Below are 14,427 nucleotides of genomic sequence, written 5' to 3'. Positions count from 1 at the left end.
AACAAAGGAGGAAGACACACAGCTGTTTAAAGGTGCACAAACCAAGATTGATTTACAACATAATAAATGTATGCATCAAACAATACTAAAGTATTAAGTGGCTTGTGTTAATCAGTAGATCAGTAGTGTAAGTGAGTGGATGTGTGGTAAATGTAATGTAGGGTGTTGAATGGTGCAAACAAATGCTGCTGCTCTCATGGAAGGAGAGAGAGAGAGACCTGGCTCCCAAGTGAAGACAGACTATGCACACACTGCACACAAAACGAGGTAGAGACTGAGCTACACTTCCTAACCGTCTGTCCACTGTACCAAGACATCAGAGACATGTACTTCCCTGCACGGATTACAATCACCCAAGGAGAGTTTGAAAACCACCAAATGTTTAGGCCTATAACATGTTTAAAACATTGAAATACTGCTGTTAACTTTCAAAAGTATAAAACGTATAAAATGTAGCTTACATTTCCATTTCCAAGTAAGTGGATGTATAAGGCTATATGGAAATTAAACAGCCTAGTTTAATGGGAATGTCAGGTTGAAGGAATACACACACATTGTAGTAAAATGTGTGCAGTGATGCTAAATGAATATCATTGTCTTGCAAGCAGCCAAGCAATTATACCTTTTGCAACTAATCCCTATTTTATAATTCCTATTTAGGAATTACCTGTCTGTCCACAGTAAGGCAGTGTTGTTTTTGGCAGCAAATTTAGATTTTAGTTTTAGTCACATTTTAGTCACCTGGAATGTTTTAGTGTTAGTCTAGTTTTAGTCAACTAAATATCATAAAGCTTTAGTCGACTAAAATTGATTTTGGTGGGCCTTGTTGCCATCGTAATGATCTACAAGCGTAATGATCTACATTATGATAATTACATAATGATCTACAAGCTCACAACGCGTCGCGTTGTGAGCTTGTAGATCGGCCATTTTCAGCATGCAACCAAGTGTAAAATGACTTATAGGCCCTACTGGATCTCTTGTCCACTAGTCCCTAACATTTTAGTCTAGTTTATTTTTTATTCCCCAATAAAACAGTTGGATTGGCTACGGCCAACCCCATTACAGATGATGGCCCCCCACCAATGAAGAGGGCATTACCTCCTTGTCCTTCATCTGAAACAGAATCTGGTTCAAACATATATGATATTATGTTCTTATGCTCTGTGATGTGAAGCACTTTGGTTCGACCTCGGTCGTTGGAAATGTGCAAATATACAAATAAAGTTTGATTTGATTTGATTTGATTTGATTTGATTTGATTTGATTTGATTTGATTTGATATATGTCTGAATCTCACCAATCTGCCATCCCTCTGCCATTTGTAAACAATTGGGCAGAGCCATGGGCAGTCCTTTTGTAAGGAGGGGGAGGGACTAGGACAGGTGGGTGGTCTTAAAGTAGGAGGCGGAGGGATGGATTAGGTGGGTGGTGCTAAGGTTAAACTCACGCATACCTAATGAACTGGTGGGTGTGTCCACATAAAACCATCATTTTAACAAATACTGTACACTTTTTTGAAAAAATTATACCTCCTTCTATAACAATAAGACCTGATGATCATGTTTAAGGGTGGAAAAAAATCACGGCACTCCATCTTTAACATTTGTAAAACATACAAATATTGGTAGGGTAGCGTACTACTGGCCAATCTGGACTGGAGGGGCACAAAATCCAATCTGGGGGGGCAATGCCCCCCTGTAGAGATGGCACTGAACACAATTTGTAATCAAAGTAATCTAATTTGCTACATTTACTCTCTTTTGAATAATTCTGGTAATATGTAATAGTCCTAAAGCCGCGTTCACACCGCCAGTAGCTGGACAAATAAATCAAGCTAAAATGATTTTGAAGCTGCTTCTAGCTTCATTGGTATGAACTCTGCATAATATATAATATAAGTCTATATTATTAATGAAATTAATGAAATTCATCTATCCTTTCCGCAGGCAATCTACTATCGGCACATCAGGGCAGAAGATCAAGATCTAGACATCCTACGTCAGCATGAGTATGGGGCTCAGATGGTGGAAAACCCCACACTCCTGGAGCTGGTCGTCGAAAGACAAGTTGAAGACTACCAATACTTGGAAGGATATGTTTGCTTCATCCTGGAACGTACAGGCATATGAACTTGTAACCCTACTTTAAGACTGGTTTGGTTTCAGTCAAATGGAAATAATATTATTCTCTGAAGGCTCCCTCTGTAATTCTACCCTTCATTAAAGGACATCAAATTCAACGTATTAAATTTCCTTTGTGTTTTTGGGGCTCCCATATGTAAAGCAAAGCAAAGCAAAGTTCTTTGTTTACCCAGGGTGAATGGACTAAGCTCGAGATGCTTATTTACAGGCAGACCCTGCTCATAGAACATTTCATGGTAGGGGTTCAATGCCTTGCTCAAGGGCACTTCAACGGTGGTAATTTTAACGTGCCGGTCCGGGGATTCGAACTGGCGACCTTCCGATAACAAGACCGCTCCGCAAACCGTTCTGCCCCACAAATAACCAATTTTGAACAATCAGGCTTTCATATCATATGGGTGCATTAATGGAAATTGCTCTCAGGAACAGCTCAACTCATTTTGTCCTCATCATGATGTCATCAATGTCACCCTACTTTGTATAATTCCTCCTCTTCTTCAGTCTTCAGTTCAAAATTTGCATTTCCACTTGGTTTCCATGCCAGCTTGTTGATTTTCCAAGCTGGCATGGAATGTAAATACGGTTTTATCTAGCATCAACCTCCACCCTGTTACATGTGTTTTAGCCTTGGAAACCCAGACATGTTTTAATCACAATTAGACAACATATGATTGCAAGGAAGAAAGCATTGGTAAAACTAAAGTATTCCAAAAAAGGGGCCAAATAACACCGAAAATAAAGGTATCCTGAACATGTATGATTAAAATGACGTTAAGTGAAAATAGTATACATTTTAATAGATATGACCATGTCCTGTAAAACGGGGTGGGCAATTGTCCTACTTAATGGGTGATAATTTCAGTAAAAATTAGGCTATATCGATCTGAGCTAGACAAACTAGTTTTAAGCTGAACATGCCCTACTCCAGATAATACATTTTTAAAGAGAAAGCTACTAGGCTGAAAAAGGCGCCAAATTGACTCATGTATAGTACAACAAGACACTACTTTTCTCTTTAGTTTATTTTGCACCAAAGTCACTGATACACACTTTATGTACAGCACAGTTATACAAACGGGGACAAAGGTGAGAACTGGACAGAGTTTTTACATGATAAAATCAAGTAGGCTCTGTCTATATAGTACCGTTCCGTAGGAAAATGACCTTAAGTAATGTAAAGGGTACATGACTTGGACATAAAATTACCTTAAGTAATGTAAAGGGTACATGACTTGGACATAAAATGACCTTAAGTAATGTAAAGGGTACATGACTTGGACATAAAATTACCTTAAGTAATGTAAAGGGTACGTGACTTGGAGCCTAAATTATACATCATTATCATCCTACATTTATCCTTCACGGTATTGTTTATGGGGAAAATGATTGATATCTAAGTTTTGGAGGAATTTGTGGTGATTGTACAAATGTACCTTAAATACAGAATGTCGTAGTCATATATATATATATATATATATATATATATATATATATATATATATATATATTTATTATTATTTGCCCATTCTTCTGGTTAAATGGTAGGGCCGTGTATGTATGTTCTAGATGGCTCACAAGATGACACAATACTTTCGGATATCCAGCCTTTACGACCGGACTTGACATGACGCACGCTCCTGTGGAGCCGCTATATAAGCTTTATTGATAGGTGATGCACGATGTAAATGAGCACGTACGCGCGTGTGCTTTGAAAAGCCGCGTGGCTCGCCCGTAGAGAATTAACTTGGATTACATTTCTTTCTGATTCTATTAGATTTGAGACCCTCTTTATTTGTGGAAGAGTCTATACGTGTAGGCCTGGAGATGTCATTAACAAAATACTTTAAGCCTATGAATAATTAATTATATTTGTGTCAAGTAGGCTAGCCTACATAATGTAGGCCTATATAGTTTATTTGTTCTGAACAAACCAACACACATAATCAGTGCCTTAAATATGGTACTGATTGTAGAAATAACTTAGTACCTGCTGACTGCAGACAGCCGTGCGTAATTTCATCATCATCATCATCATAACCTTTATTTAAGCGTGGAGTACAATTGAGGGGCAGGCCCTCATTTTCAATGTAGCCGAAATACAAAACACAAAATCAACAATATACATTAAATACAGCAATATAAAATATATGAAATGGAAAACAGAAAGTATTCAAAACTAAAATAACTATAATAGATAGATGATAATTAATTAAAACAGTTACATTGTTGAACAAAAGTGCCATAAATCATTTCCCTGAATTTACCTAGGGAAGGCAGTAATCTGATTTTTAGAGACTGAGATGGCTTATTTGAGGTCTCCAAGTTGGGTGACACTCTCCAGTCTCCAGTCGGACTTTTCTGCAGGACTCAGGAGACTACAACTAAACTCCGCCCATTGGGATAAAAAACAGCCCTTCTCTCCTATTGGTTGGTGGTTAAACCCCACCCTCTGTGTTGTGTGGATGCTGTGTGGATGTTGTGTGGATGTTGTGCCTACAAGCTGTTGTACGGCTTTCGGCTGTGTTTCGACTGCCCCCCACCCCCTCATACAACAAACATGTTGTGTCAAACCACGTGACTCCCATTGGAAATGAATTGCGAGCTTGCATCAGTAAACAAGTCCCATGCATCAGCTACATCAGTCTGTTGTAAAGGTGTAAGGCCTGACTCACACCTTTACATATAGCATACAACAATGTTGCATGGTAGATGTAAACAAAGGGTAAGTGGCATGGCCCAATGCATTTCCAATGGAAGTCACATGGTTTGACACAACAGTTTTGTTGTACGGCTTTCGGCTGTGTTTCGACTGCCCCCCTCCCCCTCATACAACACAAATGTGTCAAACCATTGGAAATGCATTGCGAGCTTGCATCAGTAAACAAGTCTCATGCATCAGCTATGTCATTTATGTATGATCACAGACATTCTAGGGCTAGTATAACTATAGCCATGGTTCATATGACGCTCGTACTTCACGAGTGTCATGGCTTAACTTCCACCTGTTTTACACGATCGCTACATTTACAGAGCAAACGTGTACATAAACATTCAGATTTCAAATTTAAAGTACTCACAACATGTGCCAGTAATTCACTGGTACAGCGATTAGCATTGCTGCATCCCGCGTTGTATAATAAAAGGCATTTTTATCCGAGCTGTTTTTTTTGCCATTGGCTTTCAACTACGCGCCCGTATAGGTCGGGAGGAGTGTGGCACTGGGTGTGTTCGATATAGGCACGCTGACCGCACTGCCAATACAGACAAATAGGCGAGTGCACTCCCGGTGTGCAACTGTGAATTTCCTAAACGAACCCCGTTTGAGAAAAGTAGTCGGTGTTCGGATAAAAATGCTTTTTATTAAACAACGTGGGATGCAGCAATGCTAATCGCTGTACCAGCAAATTTCTAACACCCGTGGCACATGTGGTGAGGACTTTATATTTTAAATCTGAATGTTTATGTAGGCCTACACATTTTCCATGTAAATGTAGCGATCGCGTAAAACTGGCTTCAGTTGGCGCCAGTTTTTCAGTTGGCGCCAGTTTTATGTTTTCTTTATTTGTTCACTTCTTTCATAATGTTTTCATTTTCATATACCGGTATATCAAATTTTGTTTTGGAAAAGATATAAAGTTATAATTTGGATTAATAGAAGCCTCCACCTCTAATTAGAAACTTAGTATGTCATGTCAATTTAGTGAGCCCCTATGCACTTCCTTTATAATTTCTCCCCTTCAAAGTAAAAGCTCCTCTGCAGTGATTCTGGAACAGTGAATACACTGACACCACGGCGCGTAAACAGCGCCTCAAACTGTGACTCCGCCCACCACCGGGGGAAGTTGTGATTTGCGCTCGTTCACTGCAATGCAATTTGCGGCATTTTCAAAACAATATTGAGCAGAGTAGCGATTATCAAACGTATTTGCAATGCCATACGTTGAAAGATGGCATACAGTTTTTGACCTTATTAGTGTGGTTGCCCTAACAGGGCAACCAGACTATTGCAATTGTAACACTTTATTATTCCATTGGATTAGTCTTTTTTTTGATTCGCTACTCCTCCCACAGTTTTGACTGTACGCACTTGAGCCATATCTCAAATTGACCGGCTTCATCGGGAAGGATGTGCTTGTATTTTTTTAAGAGAAATGTTGTATAGTTTAATTGATATTAATTTATTAGTGAATAGAATTTCCCCATTGACATGAATGGGAAAATGCGATTTTTCGTATTTTCTCACATTCAAGTATTTTTTCCTCAGAGACTGTAAGCACTAAAGTTACAAAACTTGGAGGGTAGGTTCATAATAATTACTAAAATTAATCAACTTATAATGTTATCGGTCGGCCTCATGGTGGCGCTATAACAGCCAACTTTACGTTTTGGCTTATAACTCGTGAATCGTAGGTCGTAAAATCAAATAGTTTTTTTCCCTGGCTTCCTTGGGTCATGACGCATCTCCCCATATAGGCCACGCCCATTTGCGTCATGATAGATTTTCCGCCATTTTGAATTTTATCCAAAACACACTTTTTGCTGCTCCTTCTACAGATTTTGTCCAAATCTCACAAAAATCAGCACACATGATCTCTGGACCTATCCGATTAAAACACCATCGGCAGAATTTTGGTAGTGCGTATCGTTCGGCCGTAATCGTCGTCCGAAATTAGTAGGAGGGGCTTATATCACAAAAAATGCCATAAATCACGAACGGAATGTCCAATCCATCCCAAATTTGAATCACATGTCGCGGGTGGTTCATTCAACCAAGTTCCAAAAGCAATTCCATTTTCATCCATAGGGGGCGCCGCAAATGCGAGAAATGTAACCGTTTGTCGCAAAAACATGATTTTTGGGGGATAAATCCCCTCCGAATTACTTACGCATGATCGCAGGGGTGACGCGACATTGTAATTGGCTGGCAATATCAGTGGGAGGGGCACATGTAAGCCACTGCGGCAACCACACTTTGCAATTTTTTAAAATTGCGACCTTTCTAGTTTCATACTTACTAGCATACTTATATGCACCCCAGGGCCCTCACCATGTGGATTTAGAGGTTTGGATCCTCGAATGCCTCTACAACATGTTTCAGGGCTAGTATAACTATAGCTCTGGTCCATAGCTCTAATGCATTGCATTTACAGTGCTCCCACTAAGGAAAGTAGGCTTTCTAATGACACAACCCGCCTTTGTATTGGTGAGTAGCAAAAACGTTATTTGTATTTATGCTAAAGACGAGAGGCATTCATGCATTCATGCGAGCGGCGGAAGTCGAGAGTAACATAGCTCTAAAATGCAACGCATTAGAGCTATGGACCAGAGCTAGTATAACTACTGGTAAATGTAGTTCCGTCCAGCTAGCTTGATGCTACTTGTTGTAGGTAAGCTGGTGTTGTTCAGTCTACTAACCTGTAGTGTGTAGATCGATGTCCATATCAAAATCAATGTCCAGCAGTTTGTTTTGTGTCTCCAGCAGAGTTTCTAGTGTCTCCATCTCTCTCTGGAAGAGGTTGACCATGAACTCTCCCACCGCGCTGAGGCGCTCCAACACAAACACTCTGACGCTAAGCTCCACACTACAAACATCAGCAGCGCCACGCTGCTGTTTGTCCACAACAAACAATATCTCCTCTCCCACCGACGCTAGCTGTTCATTTATCTTCAGCCGTACAGACTCCATTTGACGCTTTTGACCTCCTTTAGGAGACATTTCCACCAAGCTTTCGGTTCCTACTGTAATATCGAATGTGTAATAAAGGCACAAACATCAACAATTCCCGAGAGGCACGAAAACATGTTTGACTTGTGTCGTATATTACAGAGCCACATTACGATGAAATATCCATATAATGTTGTATAATGTCATATACTGTTTATGCAGGACAAACCTGCACTGACTGAGTTTCTGCATGTGAGCTCTGAGAGGCTTGATATTAGCTGGCCCACAGCCACATTCCAAGGAGGGCCTATGTGATCAATTGAAAAGGTCTGCTATGAAATTGTAAAGGCTATTGTATTGAACCGTGGATACCATTGTGTTAATAATCTATAGAAGTGACCATCTACTTAGTATGCGGTGGTCTGGGGACGCACATGCACGTGCGTAAACACATACAAGGGCGTTGGGGTGCACACCCTACATGCACTATTTGGGGAGAATTATAAAGAGGGTCTCAAATGTGCGGAGATCCAGAGAATCCAGTGAGAATCCACAGAATCCAGTCAGAGAGGTCAGTCGAGAATCCAGTCAGTCAGAGTGAGATCTGTAGCCAGGTTCCAGATGAGGTCGGGGACAGCTATGAGGGGACTGCTCTAGGATGGCTCTGGAATGGACTGATCATGAATTTGGTAACTAAGCTTTGTCCTTAATAAAATGATACAGAAATAAGGACATGCCTGGCCTCTCCAATCATTTATGCAACAGGGTAAAAAGTGCTTCCTGGACACTCAATATATGACAAATAATGGCAATACACTACAAATAATGGCGAGCTAGATCGTGGCCTCATTGTTCGCGCTCGGGGGGGCAGTCTGCTCCTCTGGGACGGATTGAGGAAAAGAACTTTGTTTTGTCACGGAGTGTGTCTGGGAGTGCTTGGACTTGTTGTTTAGGTGATTGGAGTGCCATGACAACTTGTAGGGATTCAGAGTATTGGAATTGAGGATTTAAGTTTAGTTCAGTCTGCTCGGCGGGGACCGTCATCGTCTCTGCTACGGCTACGGTCAACCAGCGGCTTTCAGCAGTGGTGTGCGTCGTCATCACCATGGTTTTCATCACCACGGCAGCAGACGGCCGGAGAGAGGGGCTGCAGTCAGGGGTCAGCGAGCACCACCAGCGTCACCTCTTCAGCAGCGATCGTGAGGGGGGTCCATTCTACTCTGCTCGGCTCGGCGATTCAGTGTTCAAAGGGAGGCGTTCATCGGCCACGGATACCGAGAGGAGGAGGCTCGGCTCAATTCAACAGTTCTACAGGCTCCCAGCAACGCATCACTTTGCAGCATGAGTTTCTGCCTTGCAGTGGCCTGCTCTGTAAAGGGTTGCAGTGGCTTTTACGGGCGTCAACTTCTCATTTTCAGTCATTTTGTCATGACTGAAAGGGGGGAGATGGAGAAGTCAGTTCAGTTTGGGAGAGAGGACAGCTCGACAACAACTGTGCGGTGCATCAGGACACTGCATCATGCATATAACCTGTTGACATGGACAGCCTCATTTGGCCATGCTGGCTGAAGGAACAGTCGACGTGAGATAACGAGAGGGGCAACGGTTACAGAAGAATCTTTATATCAGATGAATATCGTTACATCTGATTTCAAATGTGTGTCTGTGTTTGTCTAATTCAACATAATAGGCATGTATGTTGATGGTTTTGTCGTAGGGTATTTGAATTAGAGAAATTGACTTGATGGGGATGAATATGCCTAGATTTGGGAAAATGAATAATAATGTGTACCGGAATAATATTAGTAGATGTCTCTTTGTTAGACGAGAGGTAGTGGCCCTGCCGTACGCTTAAGTGTAATCCGTCCTAAGATTAGATAAAGGGCGTATTGTTATTCAACTAAATTTGTGAATGGGGAAAAGTCAATGAAGGTATTTGGCCAAGACTGTGGAATTATCTATTGTTACATAGATTACTCTGTTTTTTGACGTATATGTGTTGGAAGTTGATCTGTGAATCAGCTGCATGTTGTGAGGGATTAATGCTGATACTCAGATGTGATTTGTACCGTTATCGTTCATTGGGTTGAAAATAGTGGGGTTGTATCTGATGTTATCTGATGTTTTTCCCCGGCCTTGGAAATATGGAGGGTTGAAATAATGTATGGATAATTTCTGCATGTCCTAAAGGAAAACTAAACTTTTGAGGGTCAATAGTATTGGATGATTATAGCTATAATTTAGTCATGACATTAACTGAAGCTAGGTGTTTTAGATGTCACGATTGAAAGGTTATAACACACATTGATCTATAATTGGAGTGCTTTTGAGTAAAAGCAAAAGGGGTTGGAGAAGCGACAATGTATTGTGTTAAGTGTCAGATATGTGTACTAATCATTGATGCCATTATTCATGTTTGAGTTATGTGATTGTTGAAAGTGATAGGGATTATACTACAGAGAAGTTATTGGGGTGTAAAATGATTTTTACTGTGTTTTTGTGTTAAAGTGTATGAAATGAAATGAGATGAAATGAAATGTAATGAAGTAAACACAGAGAGAGTCAAGCATACTGATGATGAGGATGTAAATGTAATGAAGATCACTGGTGATGATTTTAAGTAATTTGAATGCTGGAAACTTTTGAGGGTATTTTTGGATTCTATTGTAATTGTGTGATTTCTTTGAATTGCTGATGTTCCAGTAAGTAAGTCATGTATCGGCCAGAGGGAGGATTCTAATGTGGCTCCTTCCTATGAGTTTTGTGACACATGTTGGCTCATGTGTCAAGGGAGGACCTGTCGTATATTACAGAGCCACATTACGATGAAATATCCATATAATGTTGTATAATGTCATATACTGTTTATGCAGGACAAACCTGCACTGACTGAGTTTCTGCATGTGAGCTCTGAGAGGCTTGATATTAGCTGGCCCACAGCCACATTCCAAGGAGGGCCTATGTGATCAGTTGAAAAGGTCTGCTATGAAATTGTAAAGGCTATTGTATTGAACCGTGGATACCATTGTGTTAATAATCTATAGAAGTGACCATCTACTTAGTATGCGGTGGTCTGGGGACGCACATGCACGTGCGTAAACACATACAAGGGCGTTGGGGTGCACACCCTACATGCACTATTTGGGGAGAATTATAAAGAGGGTCTCAAATGTGCGGAGATCCAGAGAATCCAGTGAGAATCCACAGAATCCAGTCAGAGAGGTCAGTCGAGAATCCAGTCAGTCAGAGTGAGATCTGTAGCCAGGTTCCAGATGAGGTCGGGGACAGCTATGAGGGGACTGCTCTAGGATGGCTCTGGAATGGACTGATCATGAATTTGGTAACTAAGCTTTGTCCTTAATAAAATGATACAGAAATAAGGACATGCCTGGCCTCTCCAATCATTTATGCAACAGGGTAAAAAGTGCTTCCTGGACACTCAATATATGACAAATAATGGCAATACACTACAGATTTGTAGTAAATTGAGTGTTGATAATAGGTGGAGATATGTACCATGCAGGTTATACAAAAAAGAGAGGCAGTCCAGGCAATGTCCTTTCTTTCCAATTTAGAGTTTATTACAGGACATCCATAATCATTCCAAATCATGACTAAACAGTCAAGACTCATGACTTACCAGCAAGATGTTCTACTGGAAAAAGCCCTTATTTCAAGAACACCAAGACATATATCGAATCATGACTTACCAGTGGTGTCCTACTGGAAGCAAAGCACAACTGACACGAGGTGCTTTTTTATACGGGGTGTCTATTCACATGCACTAAATGCATGTGACCATGTGTGTGTGTGTGTGTGTGTGTGTGTGTGTGTGTGTGTGTGTGTGTGTGTGTGTGTGTGTGTGTGTGTGTGTGTGTGTGTGTGTGTGTGTCCATTACGTAACCAAGGCTGTAACTAAGGTCTCAAGATAATAGAATATATTATAGTCACATCCATTGATAAACCTTCCAACATAGCCTGGGAACCCTATGACCTATTTGACCTCAGGCCGGCAGAACTGTGGGTGCACCTCAGTATTAAAAGTCCAGCCTATCTGTTTCCTTCAATAGCATGCCATGCACCATAAGCATTACCTTGGGTGTATGTACTTAACATTATGCTTATACTTGTACTTAACATTATGCTGTGGGTGTAATACATTTGTGTGCAGTAAGAATGTATATTTGTGCCATGGTATAAAGACATGTTGTCTATACATCAAATCAGAGTAAGCCTATTTGTCTCAACAAAGGGAAGGAGAAAAAAGGGGTAACACATAGACTCTCAGGCTGTCTAGAGTTATACAGGATATAGACTACATAAGTTTAAGTGTATTATGTGTATCTGGGTTATCAATATACTACATAATCCCCTCTCGAAGGTTTAACAAGAACCTTCGTAAACGTATATTTATAACCAAACTATACTGGAACGTATCTCTAAAACAAAAACAAAAACAGCAATAACCACTCAATCTCAAAGTAACCTACCCCCAACACAATGGTATCACCTAACCCCTCTTGAGAGACAAAAGCATGACACAAATAATAAACACAACCAAATAAACATCAAACAATAACTAAACACATAATACATGTGTCATTGTCAACCACACGTTCAAAAATAATAAACCATAAACAATTGACAAAATGCACATCACCAAATATTACATGCATTGAAACACACAAAATAAAAACAAAACATCTAAGTTGAAATGCAAAATCTTCAATGACAGCGGTTTTCTGCCCGTATCCTCCCCCCTACTCACATAAGTATGTATGCTGTGGCATTAACATCCTTATTTGAGTCTATAGTCAGACATATGATTCCTGCAACCCCTGCGGAGGTCGCAGTTGGTCGCCCCGGTTACACTGACGCCAGAAATGGCTGAATTCTCCGCATATGTAACAAGCGCTCTGGTTCCTCTGATGAGAATTACTACCAGGTCCTTGACGTCTAGGTGGTCTAACCCCGGGCAGAGGAGAGTATGGGAGGTACTGGGGTGCAGCCTGGCTGGCACGTGGTGGCTGCAGCTGACTACCTGGACTAACCCCCATCTGTCTCCCCAGTTGGGCATGAGTCCACTCCCTCTTCATCTCCTCACCTTGCTCTGTCTGAGTAGTTAGCTTTTTGCGGTACAGATTGACATAATGCGCGACATGGTGTATATACATTGCTTTAGTCATGCTGGTAAGACCCACAACCTCCATTAACTCCTTCTGTACTGCCTCAGGCAGGCCTTTTTCAACCTTGCCTCTGAAAACCACCTGCTCAAATTTATTTAGGTCTGGATCGTTCCCTGTGACTGATCTCCATCTTTGATACACCCGGTCTACATACATTCTTGGGTGTTCAGCTCGACTCATATCCTCAATAAAAATACTGCTGGGGTCTACATTAGTCGGGTAGAGGACCCTCAAAACACGCCAGAGGCGGCTCCTGTATGCATCAAAAAGGTCATCATTAAGGTCATCATTAACAGTTATATCGATATATCTCTGAAGTCCTGCCCAATTCAAAACATTGTCCATCGAATAAACGCCAACTTGCCAGACAATCAATTTCTTAAAATCACCCATCGTCAATTGAATGCCCTCCAAGAGTACATTGAACGTAGTGATCCATGAATGGGCTCCGTCGCAGAGTGGCGGCAGGTTGTTTACAATGTATTTTATGTCTATGTATGAAAATGGACGATAGACCAGGTTGTGACCCTCAATTATCACTGCCATTTGTGTAGCAGTGATAGTGTCGTCCCTCATGTTGCAAACACGTTCCCGCTCATCCATATCATAGTGCCGGGTGACAGCAAGATGTCCTGGCTGTCGCTCAAATGACCACTGGTCACTGTCGTCGTCAGAGCTCACCTCAGAATTCACTGAGTCCCCGCTGCAGTCGTCAGATCCCGAATTGATAGCACAATTTCGTTGGCCAGCGGTGTCATCAGGCCGGCTGTCCTTGCAGGCCTGGTCGGCGGTTCGTTGCCCCTGCTCCGCCTCAACTAGTACTGACTCAAGGGGTGGTGGTGCCCTGGCCATTGTCCTGGCCCTAATATCATAACTCATCATAAACACTAAACGACTACAAGATTAACACAAAACAACTGCAGTGACACTATCTGTCCAAATGTTATACACCTAATGTTAAGATCTGAAATCTATTCTATTTCCCAGAAGTTGTTTGTAAAACAAGAAATGGGACAATTCACTGATATCAAATCAACAAGCTCCTTATAGGGCACAAAATGGTGGTTTTCTTAGACTGCTGAGGGGCCATATACTGTAGCTTTAACCCTTTAGTTTCACCCACTAGAGGTGGGGCCAACTCCGTCCCTCTCAGCACTCACACAATTAGCTACCAGCTGATCTGTGACCATGGGGTCATGAGCCCCCTGGTCCCTGTGCACTATGCGTTTTAGGGAGCGCACGTTTTAGCCGTCGCGTCCACGCCCTCCCACGAAACTCACAGCACACTAAGGCCAGTACTTGTTATCATCCACACCAAAATACCCTCTTCCAAAACTACTCCTTGTGATTACTTAAGACATCAGACTCCAAAGTCAATCATTACTTATATGTTCATTTCTTTATTTATTGATTATTCCAAATACGGATCTCA

The 14,427-nt window shown here is 41.3% G+C and overlaps 1 protein-coding gene across 1 annotated transcript in view; it reads right to left on the bottom strand.

Annotated features, from left to right (window-relative positions):
* Nucleotides 1-14,427, bottom strand: part of LOC306918204 (uncharacterized protein) — a gene marked incomplete at its 3' end in the record, with an annotated part of 56,583 nt that overhangs the window by 21,541 nt on the left and 20,615 nt on the right. The window lies entirely within an intron of this gene.

Source organism: Electrona antarctica (genome assembly GCF_951216825.1).
Source record: "Electrona antarctica genome assembly, contig: scaffold_204, whole genome shotgun sequence".
In the NCBI taxonomy this organism is placed as follows: Eukaryota; Metazoa; Chordata; class Actinopteri; order Myctophiformes; family Myctophidae; genus Electrona; species Electrona antarctica.
This window is presented reverse-complemented; position numbering and strand designations above follow the sequence as displayed.